At 38.7% G+C, this 12382-nt stretch overlaps 1 long non-coding RNA gene across 1 annotated transcript in view; it reads right to left on the reverse strand.

Moving 5' to 3' along the window:
• Window positions 1-12362, reverse strand: part of LOC110839937 (uncharacterized) — a 193530-nt gene extending 181168 nt beyond the window's left edge. Inside the window, exon 1 of the long non-coding RNA XR_015534400.1 lies at window positions 11187-12362. This is a non-coding gene — a long non-coding RNA (uncharacterized LOC110839937). The remainder of the gene's footprint in view (window positions 1-11186) is intronic.
• Window positions 12363-12382: the final 20 nt, after the last annotated feature.

Consider the following 12382-nt stretch of genomic DNA (forward strand, 5'->3'; position numbering starts at 1 on the left):
TTGAGTGCCTTGAATCTGTTTGCAGGAACTAAATTCTAGCGTGGCGGTGTAAATTATTCTTACTTCTGTGACGTTCGTCGGCTTAGTAAATATGTTAAGCTCAGACGTTCATTTAGAGAACTGAATGCAATAAATTTGTTGCAGAAATTAAGGAAATTTTCTGGAGTTCGAAGACGAAGAACGGAAGTATGGTTTTTCATTTGTAGTGCGCATCGTTGTACACACGAACGATCTAAGTCTGAAACGTCAAGACAAAGAAAAACACAAAGGCAACCTCTCATTTATGAAAGTGTTCAGACACAGTTAAGATTTTGGATGTCACAAACACAAAATTGTAATGTTATGCGTTTTTGACATCAAAAAATTAAAGTTTCCGAAAACCAATATGTGAAGTACGCAAATAAAATGACAGATTTGGTACGAGGGTTTTGTAAGAGAGTACGTAAACGACATTTAAACATTCGGGTAGTTACCACAGCCTCGATTTTGGTCTTATGGTGCAATCATTTTGCACGGTCCAGTTAGCATTTACTTTATTTTCTTTTGTACATGGGTGTGTCCAGCAAGACACAGACCTTTCACTATTTACAGCTGTATACTTTTTATACAACACTCATAAGTCTAATCTCGTCGTATTTCATCTAACGCCTTACCATCATTGTACTTCTGTTTCCGTATACAGAATGAGTCAGAAGTATGTTTACAAACTTCGTGTGCGTGTTCCAGGATCAAAAATAAGAAAAAATGAATATGGGATCATAAATGTTCCATTTTCGAACTAATAGCCAAAAATAAGTTTCAATGACTGACTTTATATCAAAGTGAATCCAGCTTCCAGCAAAGATTTTCAATTAACGTTTGCGCAGGAATTGCTGGCGACACGCTTACAGGTCCACTCACGCCTCCATCGCGTCTAAGAGGACCTTCATATCGGTGATTCTTAAGAAGACACTTGCCACATCTCCTTGAAGATGTACCACTGAATACAAGAAGACAAATGTGGTTTATGCACGACAGATCCCCAGCACACTTCTCCCATCGCGTCAGATATAATCTCAATGAACAGTACCCTCAGCGATGGATTGGGCGTGGTGGTCCAGTTGCATGGTCACCGAGGTCACCTGACCTGACTCCGATGGACTTTTATCTGTGGGGTAACTTGAAGTCCGTCGTTTATGCAACACCCATAAACAATGAAGACGATCTGTGGGAACATGTGCAGAATGCATGCCAGATGATTTGAAGAAACCCTGGTGTGTATGAACGAATTCGTCAGTCTTGTGTACGCCGTGCTCGTGCGTGTGTGGAGAATGGGGGAACAACCTTCTAGCATCTGTTATAAAGAAACATCCCTGTCCTTATACTTGGTAATAAAGGCATATATTGAAAATTATTTTTGGCTATTATTTTAAAAAAGAAGCTTTTGCGACCACACGTTCATAGGAACATTTTTTCTCATTTTTGATCCTGGAACACGCACACGAAGTTTGTAAACATACTTCTGACTCATCCTGTATATTACACTGAATGTCCACCGGATATTTAATGGAGTTGCTAAATGTCTTGGAACTTTGGAAGTTCTGTTCATCGTTTCACAAGGAACTGTATCAACACATTATCAGAAAAAACGTATCTCGGTTTTTTTAGTACGTTTCGTCAAATGTTACTAAAGTCGAATGAGGGTTCGGTCAGTTTTATTGCTCATGCGACCTTAAAAACAATTAGTCCATGAATATGTGCGTATTTAATTACTAAATTCTAGGACTTTGTACCACTGTCTACTTTTAAAAAATAACACTACGTTTCGGAAGCTGGATCTGCTTTCATCCTCAGGTTAAAGAGGTGGGAGAACAGCTGGGTCCGACAAAGGAGCTGACCTTCATCAACCTAGTGAGCAGGTGTCTTTTTCCCCAATTTTTAACGTGAGGACAGAAAGAGTTCCGATTTCCTAAATGCACTGTTTCTTCTTGAAAAATCTAAGAATTCATCAATCCCGATTGTAGCACAGCATCATCAGTATCCTTTAAAAATGGGCAAATAAAATGTTTTGTTATGAAGATGCCCGCCTACAATATTTGCTCAAACGTTGCTAGAACCAGTGCAAGTGATTAATCGGTACGGGCTGCTGGCAAGCACAGCAACGATTGAGTACTATTTAGGTAACTCGCTATGATGGCAAGACAAAGAAGAGATACAGCGAAGAGAAGCACGGAGTACTGTAATGAACTAAAGGAGTGTGGTGCAGTGATTCTTCCCTACTCGGTTTGAAACAACGTTGTATTAGCGGTACTCGTCTGTAGTTTCTACTGCCTAAATACGAGACCGGTCTCGGGAATGCGCGATCAAGGTCGTAGCCCAAGGCGCCAGCAATTGTCAACAGCGATGTTCTGCGTGGTTTTGATGTATTTGTCTTCTTTGCCGTGTGCGTTCCTGGCATTTGACACTCACTGTACTTACGTATGTGTCTGGAACGTCGTTTTTATCTGGTCTTCCATGAACAAGGACTTCAGACATCACATTGCTCAAATATTATGAACTTTATCTGCATGACTGTAAGCGCCTCGGTGCTTAGGAATTGGTGAAGTTTTTCTGCTCTTTCCAGCAGTAATGTAGGGTATCAACATGAAATATTTTTTCTAGATAATAATTAGTAGGAAAATCCAAGGAAAGAAATTCTCTAACCTGCAGTCAAGACCATAACCACGAAACGTGAAAATCTACACAAACTGAGGAAGTGTAGTGTCACAGGTCGAGAGCAATTAAACAAGGAAGGGAGCTCATGAACTGCAATCTTTGGGTGCTGTAGCATCGTTACACATCAAATGTGAACTATACCCTACTAGTGTATTTGAACAATTTATTTTGGGTTCGATTCTGACCATGAAACATACCTTACCATGTAGGTACATAGGGATCTACAATCAATTGATTTATAACACGTAATATACTTATATATGTAAATATTCTTATCACAGAAGAAGAATGGAACAAAATCTCCTTATCGTCATCTCGTATTTAGTCGATGGTCTGATTTGCGGGGAGCTTTTTCCAGCAACACAAACCATGTTATATACATGATGTGTGTTAACTTTCTTTATGTCAATAAGATTTCTGTCTTCTGGGTTGTTGCGCTGTGTAGTCTGGTTGATGTTAACCAACGTTTCAGAGGTCATACTGCCTCCGTGATCAGGGCGATGAGTATGAAGATTTCTGTCTTCTGAGTTGTTGCGCTGTGTAGTCTGGTGGATGTTTACCAATGTTTCAGACGTCATACTGCCTCCGTCATTAGGGCGATGAATGTCAGTTCGTAACAAATTTGCAACACGCCTATTACCTCGTTATAGTCTATCTGTCCGTATGCATCAACTAGGCCCCCTATGTTGTATTGTTACATAAATCTGTGTGCTTTGCAGTTGTGTTTCAACTGGATCTGTTCTTGTGATTTTAGCTTCTTATTCTGGGCCAAGACGATCTTTATGGGGGGATTCTCGATGGAACTCGACTCTCACAAAATACAGTAATATAATTCAATTTGTGAAATCAAACAAGACTAGGCAGGAACGCACAGGACAAAAATATCCATGTTAAAACAATCACTCCAGGAACTATTAGGTGGCAAAAATTAAGAGAGTCCACATTAATCATCAACTGAGAGCTTTATAGAAGTGGAAATACGGCGTACCTAACACGGACAATAACATAAATTATTTATGGCGCAGTTTTCCTTCACCGGCTTGGCTGTTTGTATTTTTTAAACAGTTGTAAGTTGTTATTATTCAGTCTTCTTTATTCTATCTAAATAGTTACGTCTTCGAATCAGTGGTCCATCTGATGCATGTTTAGGCCTCGTGCACGTATTTTGTTATGTCGCCATTTCGAGTTTAATATGGGAGTTTGTTACATCTCTAGCCCTGGCTACTGACAACAAAAAAGAAAAAGGTTTTTATGATTGCGAATGATGATAAAAGCTTTGAAGAGGCAGTAGCAAAGCCTTGAAATGTTCTGTTTCTCATTTGAGGAAGCTAATAACAAAAACCTCGATAAAAGTCAAGATAGACTCTACGTCAATGTTACCACGGTGTGAAGGTGTTTTAAATCTATTAATAACAATTGGTTAATTATTTCCCCAGCATCTCTCAAGATCATCTGATTATCGTCGCTTTAAAACCTGACCGCAAGAAATATACAATACGGCAACTGAAAGCTTCAGAATGCGACATAAGAAATTATTGTATTAACGCCTGCTTCGATTACTCTTCCTTAAACTTATAAACAAAGTTTCAAATCATTATTGCACACAGATAAGGAGGTTTGTACAGAAATTAGCTCAGATAAAACTAATATTTGCTTATGTCTCGTAATCAAAATAGAGGCAAAACCAATTTAATGGGCAGTAAAACCTTTATAAATTTAAGACTTCAAATATATGGAAACGATAGAAACAAATAAATATAGCATTCACACACAGGACAAATTCGAGGAATAATTGCTACAATTCAATTAATAAACTTCTCGGTTTCTGTAAAAAAAATTAAAATATGCAACTGTAATTTCACCCATTGTTTTGTGAAATTACTGCTTGCTCTTTAATTTGCGAGAAGAACGTAGATGCACGGTGTATTAGAATTGGGCACAGGGGAATATATTTGGATCTAAGAGACAAAAAGAAACAGGAAGATGAAGAAAATTACATTATTCAAATTCAATTATTTATTATAGTGTGCTGTTTCCATAGCCGATTGGCCACTTATTGATACAGCAAAAAAATGGAAGCAAGAAACTATAATAATAACAATATGCAAATTATAATAAGAACTCCGACATTTTTGTAAGCAGCGTAAAATTAATAAAATGCTATTAACACCACAACAAAATTACTTTTATATACAAGTTGTCTATAAAAACCTTTACAACTTCAACACTAAATAAAAAAATAATGAGACAAGATAACTGGATGATAATTTTTGCATGTTAAACAACGTCTCTCAAAGTTTTTAAGGGAAATTTGTTTAGTGTTAAAAACATAACTTTTAATTGAAGGTGTGCACGTCGACTGACATTTAACATTACACGAAATGACTACTCCACAGGAGAAGGCACAATGTGTATCCTGGGTTATCGAGACAAGATCAGATACCCAGGTGCAGCGCAAGTTCAGGACCAAATATGGAAGGTAACCGCCATCAAGACCCACAATTCGTGAGTGGCACAGAAAATTTATGGAGGCTGGCAGTGGCCAACCAAGCACAAGCGTAGCGGACATTGAACGTGTGCATGGTGCATTTGTCCGTAGCCCTGGAAAGTCCATTTGCACCTCCGCCAGACAATTCGAGTTGCACGTTCGACCATCCATAAAGTTCCGCACAAGAATCTGAGACTGTACGCATACAAAGTGCAGGTAGTGCAAGCTCTTAAGTCAGATGACGGGCCACGCCGCACAGTTGCTGTCGACATGCTGGCTCGAATTTACGTCGAGGAAGGCTTTCTTGAGCGTGTTCTCTTTAGTGACGAGGCAACGTTCCATGTGTCGGGGTTACTTAACAGGCACAACGTAAGGATATGGGGATCCGAAAACCCCCATGCGGCCAAAGAACTTGTGCGCGATAGCCCGAAAGTTAACGTGTGGGCGGACTCATGTGTGACCGAATAATTGGGCCATTCTTCTTCGCCGAAAAAACAATCACAGCCAATATGTATCTGGACATGCTGACGTAATTTGCTGTCCCACAATTGGAGGACATTCAACAACATGTCATCTTCCACCAGGATGGAACACCACCCCATTGGGGGTTAGCGGTTCGTGGTTACCTTAACGAACAGTTTGCTGATAGGTGGATTGGGAGAAATGGTCCAATACCGTGGCCACCTCGTTCGCCCTATATAATCCCGCTGGATTTTTTCTTTGGGGTTATGTTAAGGATATTGTGTACCGAACACAGGTTCCCAACATCGATGAAATGAAGCGAAGGATTGTGGAAGCCATTGCAACCATTAATGCAGAGATTCTTCAGCGAACATGGAGGGAAATAGAGTATCAGCTTTATATGCTACGTGCAACTAAGGGTACACATGTAGAGGTGTAATGAGTTATGTGCATAAAACTTTGAGAGACGCTGTTTAACAAGCAATAAACCCCATCCAGTTACCTTGACTCATTAATTTTTCATCAAGTCTTGAAGTTGTAAAGGTTTTCTATGGACACCCTGTATGATTCAATGTAAAAAGAATTTCTATAAATATATCAGTGTCTTTATAAACAGTATTTGCAAGTAATCCTCATCTAGGACAGCGATAAATTTTACATGAGAAGCCAGTTGTAAACAAATTAAAATCCATAAAATTTCGAATAGATGTGCGTATGCCAACAGTTTCAAGCAAGGAAGGACAACATTTAAAACCATTATAAACATTAACGAGAAAAGCGCATCTGTATGGCGCCTCCTAGTTGCTAAAGCATAAAAATTTTGGTGATCTAAAGCATTCGCATATCTATAGCGGATTTGAGAAATTATTATGGCACAGGGGAAGAACTTTCGGTGATTACGCTCGAGCTGATTGGCGTCAGTAGAAGTTAAGATATTCCTTGCAACGGAAGCATATTCAAGTCTGGATCTTATTGAGGTAAAATAAAACATCGAAAGATCTTCAACAGATGAAAAAGTTAAGGTTGCAACACGGGTAAGAAATAACAACTTCAAAATTTGTAAAATATGCAATCCACGTTTTTATAAAGATAAAGTTTAGAACCCAGAAGAATTCTCAAATATTTAACAATACTAGTGAGGATAATACGAGATCGACAAAGTTTATACTCAAAAGCAATTATATTAGTTTTCCTAGTAAAGATAATAACTCTAGTTTTGCTGACAATCTTCGTGTGGTTCATTAGCACAGGTCATCTATGGAGTCAATGATAATTTTAAATACAAAATCATTACACAAGTCAGTATAAAAATATTGAATAACATTGGCTCTAACACAGATCCTTGTGGAATACCGGATAATACTTCAAATGGTGATGACACTATTCAACTGTAACGAACATGAGACCATTTGTTGGTAAGGTAATTATGGAACCAATAATGGAGACTTTCACATTTAAACTCGCCAACAAATATTATTACGAAAATTAAATAAAAAAGAAAGATGGGACATACACCACGAATGAGGAAAAATGAGAAATATATAAAAGTCTTCAGACTGACGAGAGTAAAGTAGAGATACCACTTGAGAGTCCGAGACATAGATATGCATGCGTGTTGTCTCGACGTTTACTTCTAATGGAAAGCTTGCTTATTAGTATTTAACAGAAATTTTGTTTGTTCCGTTTGTCCGCCTATAAATAAGCATCACATGCAAAGACGAAGACAGAGACGCGTATGTCCTTGAGGTTTTCACGGCGGTGAGTCCGAAAACGGCTGTCTTCTGGGTTGGACCTCTGAAACTTCGGTAAAATTCTACCAGACTACACGGCACAACAACCCAGAAGGCAGCCATCTATGAGATCCGTACTTGCTTTCTTGGTTCTTCCTAATAGCGTTTTCTATAACAAATAATATTTTCAACGAGAATGTTTTATAATAGTTTTGTTCTAACCAATAGACGTTCTTGAAGTAGAAAAAACGTTTCTTATAAGTTCTGAAATACGCTCCATTATTATACATTCTTGTCCACACAAGTAATGGTACGATTTACAAGTTCATATACTCGTTTCATTTGACACTACGGGGTGACGTGTGTCGGTCTCATTAATCCATCTTCTGACGCTTAACTTGGTACAAAAACTGCACTAATGCATCGGTGGATAAAGTCGATCGTGTCTCGTCTGAGGTGACAGCAGTTTTACTGCGCACACATTTTACTTTGAATACCTTTTCGATTCAAAATAAGGAGAATAATCTGCCAAGGTATGTTTGGTTGTTGCGTCCACTTACAGACACAACTACCCCGACAACTCCATCAAGGTCATATTTCAAATAAATAAATGGGAGATATTTCCACACAACAACGAAGTTCACCAACTGCATATGTAATATACATCAACACAACTACAATATTGAAATATGATTCAAGATTGTACAGAACGAAGTTCTGCACATATTTCAAACGCATTTTAACATTTTATAACACAGCCTTCGATGTAATAGTGTAGATTGTGCGCCAAGTTAAAAAAAATTGATAGGCAGTGTCGGACACTGCCGCAGTTATTTTCGTGAAAACGTCAATCGTGTATAGTATATTGAAAATAAACAAAATTTTTGTTTTGAATCGTTTAATTCATTTGCAACTTACATTTATTGAATACAGGGTAGTGGTATGAGAAGTAGGATACATATGGTTTTGAAATTATTTGAATACCTTTTGCAAATGTCAAATCTATACAAGTTTTCCCTTGCGTGGTTGGTTTGTCCAAATCATTCACTAGTTCAAGTTTAAAGAATTTCTGAAGGTATGCACGTAAGAGTTCTAAATTTTCGTCACTAGTGTTGAAATCGCCACCTGAGTTGTCCGAGCGCGCTTACGTTTCCTATATTCGCGGCAGTACTGCGCTTTGGTTTTGGGTCCGGGCACGGCGTTTTCGGTGTCATTCTCTTTGGAATTTTGTGCTCTACGCATTCGTGCCCGAGGTTTGTGATTCTGGTTTTACTTTGCCCTCATATATCGCGACATTTTAAGAAAATCGGGGAATTTTCAAACTTTTTCAAATTCACAGCCTCGTATCTTTTTGAGTTTTTGAGATACACACTTGAAGTCCAGGATGAGTTGTAACATATACACTCCTCTTCAAAACAACACTTGGTTCACTCATATCGGATAATTAGTCTCTGAGACATGATCCCGTTTATCGACACGTGTCGAATCCGGAAAGTCGAAAATCGTTGGTTCATTTTGCGCGTGCGCAGTTCGCGACGTCCGGCCGCCACGAATGTCGGAGTGGTACTATCATAAACTTTCATCCTTCCTCTTTAAAACGAGACTAATATGGCGGCGCTATGTCTATTTTTATCCGAGTTATTGAAGTTTGAAATTACTTCGACAGAAACTGTCGCTCATTTGGGCGCGATTGCCTCCCCACACCAGGCATCGATTTTAAAGACGTTTTCACGTCAAAACAGGAGACCATCTACGTCCGAAACATTTTAACCAGTACTGTGATATGAAATGATAACATGAAATTGTTCATCCTCTCGTTGCTTGTAGGCACACACTACCTTCACTACTACGTGCACAACATGAAACTCAAATACAAAATTAAACTTTGGAACTTATTCAATGCAAATCTCTGCAGTTACAAACTTGACCTCAGAAGAGCGCACACAGATTATGTATCCGCGGACGTTGGTCTTCTGGGTTGTAAAGCCGTGTGGACTTGTAGGCAGGTACCAAAGTTTCGGAGATACATACTCCCTCCGTCTTCCACAAGTCCGCAGAGCGTTACAAACCGACGTCCAACACCGACAACTTCATTGCGCTATAAACCTCAAAACGCATACGTTAATGTATCTATCAGCTTATTTCTTCAACGTTAACTGGCATTCCGTGCTGAATGAAATCGGACAGCCTGTATATGCAAAACATCTTTACCACAGGGCTTCATTCGACACCCCACAAAGCTATATTGAAGACAGAATTAAGAGGCCCAAGTTTGGTTAAAACAGAAGTAATACTGTAAAAGTAGAAATAGAGCTGTCCGACTATACGCCATGTTGGCGCTTGGGAGGGTATAGCTCCTACTCATGCTTAACCTCGGCACTAGGTGGAGGTGAGTGCTCAGCGTCACGCGCCGAAGTAACAAAGCATAAAATTGAATGACGAGACACAAATAATGCATGCAACACGAAGAATTTAACTCGTATTACAAAACAGATTACGTATCTTCGGGAAACACGTGTTAGATCTCTACATAAAAAGTCAACAATTGCTTGTTCATAATTAACATGTAAAGAGCAAGTGTTAAACGAAACACTTTGGCTTCAGGTCGCAAATTTCCGACGACTAAATATCACCAGAATTATTGTATCTCAGCACAGGACATTTTTACGACTTTCACCAACGAATAATATTCAACAAATGAGAATGAAACTCACTGCACAGCCATTATTGTTATACTTCAGCTTGCGAAACACAAAGAGAGCTCATATCTCGCCTTTAACATAGAGTTTCGTCTCGGAAAAGTCATCTTGGCACCAACTTTGTTTCTCCAGTGTATGTTCTGCGAAGTACAGGCCATCCTAGCATCGAGCAAGAGTTACATTATAGTGGGGTTATGTGAGATCAGTTTTCAAAGCCAGCAAATCACTGAATATTCAGAAGGGACATGATTTGGCAGTCGGTGTATTATAAAGGGCATGGTTGTTTCTGGCATAATTTCTGCCCGAGTAATTTGTGTCCACACTGATAAATTATTCATAATAAAGCTTTATAATATATAGTGTGTTTAACCAGCCTAAGTATTTATTCCACACCTTGAACAAGTCATATTACAAGTGTATGTAAAACATAAAACTTGAAAACGAATATGTGCAGTGGTCTGTAAGAAGAAGTTTTATTGTACCACACTGACTCCCAACAGAACAGTATATTTGTCCAATGTTCACAATCTATAACTGATAAAGTCACTTATCTATTCTATATTTATCTGCGATATGAATGACAATATAAGAAACAACTAAAGATTGCACCGGGTATGCAGTCACTGGAGAACTGCTTACTTGAATTGCGTACCTGCATATGACAATACAAATTCTTTAAATCAGGGGTTCTCACCGTTGTTCGCTGGCGCAACACTAATTATAATTTAATACATTGAATGTACCATTAACCAAATGCGTTCATGGAAATATTGTTTAGGTTAATATTATCTTTTGATTTTCTTAATTAGTTCGCGTACCACAGTGGTACGCGTACCATAGGTTGATAAACGCTGCTTTAAATGATTCTCAAGAATGTAATAAACCACAATGTTAACAGTTAAGCCCGTAAAATATAATAAATTCTTCTCGAGCTACCTGCCGTGTCAGGTGGTTGAATGGAAAAAAAAACGTTTCGAGAACCATCTTCGTCCTCGTCCCTGAGGATGAGGACGAGGATGGTTCTCCAAACACCGTGAAAGCTTCAGATCAAAGCCCGTAAATGCATGTTAACATTCGGTTCATAATATTCCCGTTTACAATATAAGAACATACGTCCGCCGATCTGAGTTCTTGAGACGCCAAAAGTCCCTCATCTTGCCATAAATACTAGGTCCAATACACTGTTTATAAGAGCACGTGAATGCATCCTATCCTAAATCTACTCAGTCCACATTCTAATACCATATTCCTCTAAATTCCACTTCTAATTTATCCTCTAATTCACGACCCCAATTAATCTGTTAAGATATCCTACAGCATTGTCAGGGATCACTACATAAATATTAAAATATGTAAAACTATATAATTAACTACTGCTTTTTATGGCCACTCTGACTGCAGGATGTAATAATATTTACTTTTCGTTACTGGCAAGATAGCGTGGCGTGGTTGCGAAACTGGATGATCAAGGTATAGGCCGTTCGGTGGGACAAGAGCTATGGCCTTGAGATGTGCAGTGTATTTGCAGCTCGAACAGTGGGTGGGGTGAAGCCGGAGCTCAGTTACAAGCCAGACGCGACCGAGTTCACTTCGTGTGGTAAATTCCATTTCAAAAACATTGAACCATTTATAATTAGGCCTGTCATATTCATCGCTGTTGGTTTTACTCAGCACGAACAGAATGCAAAGCGTGGACAGAGGTGTAAAGAAAGCCAAAGTAGAGAAATGGTGATAAGTGTTTACAGTTTTATGAAGAAAGAAGCTGACAGCGGCAATGTGATTAACGTTAATCAAATACAAAATCGTGTTCCTGAAGCTACTGGTGTGTCTATAAGTACTCTGAAACGCATTCTAAAAGAGTAAGAACATAATAAACGAGTGGGAAAAGAATTCGGCACACCTCACAAGAAACGACCAAGAAGGAAAATTGAAACTGATGTAGATGATTTTGACAATTGTGTAATTCAAAGAACGATAAACGAATTTCACACTACACAAGGCGAGCGTCCTACTTTAAAATCATTGTTATTAAGAAAAAGATTAACTTCAGTGGCGGGAAGTGGGCTCTTTGGAAAATAATTAGAGATTTAGGCTTCAGGTGGAGGAAATCCGAAAGTAATAGAAAAGTTCTCATCGAAAAGGATGATATTCGTACAGCAAACCTGTCTTATTTGAGAAATATAAGTCGTTACAGAAATGAGACGACAGTGATACCAACAGTTGTAGCAGTAGTGAGGAAGAGGAGAGGGAGGAAGAAGTTGCAGAAGAAGATGATGGGGAATTAAGTGGAATTGAAGCTTTGTAAAATG

Source organism: Zootermopsis nevadensis, unplaced genomic scaffold, assembly GCF_977971745.1.
Source record: "Zootermopsis nevadensis isolate Lab colony 2312 unplaced genomic scaffold, Znev_1.0 Znev_ptg000010l, whole genome shotgun sequence".
NCBI classification, from domain to species: Eukaryota; Metazoa; Arthropoda; class Insecta; order Blattodea; family Termopsidae; genus Zootermopsis; species Zootermopsis nevadensis.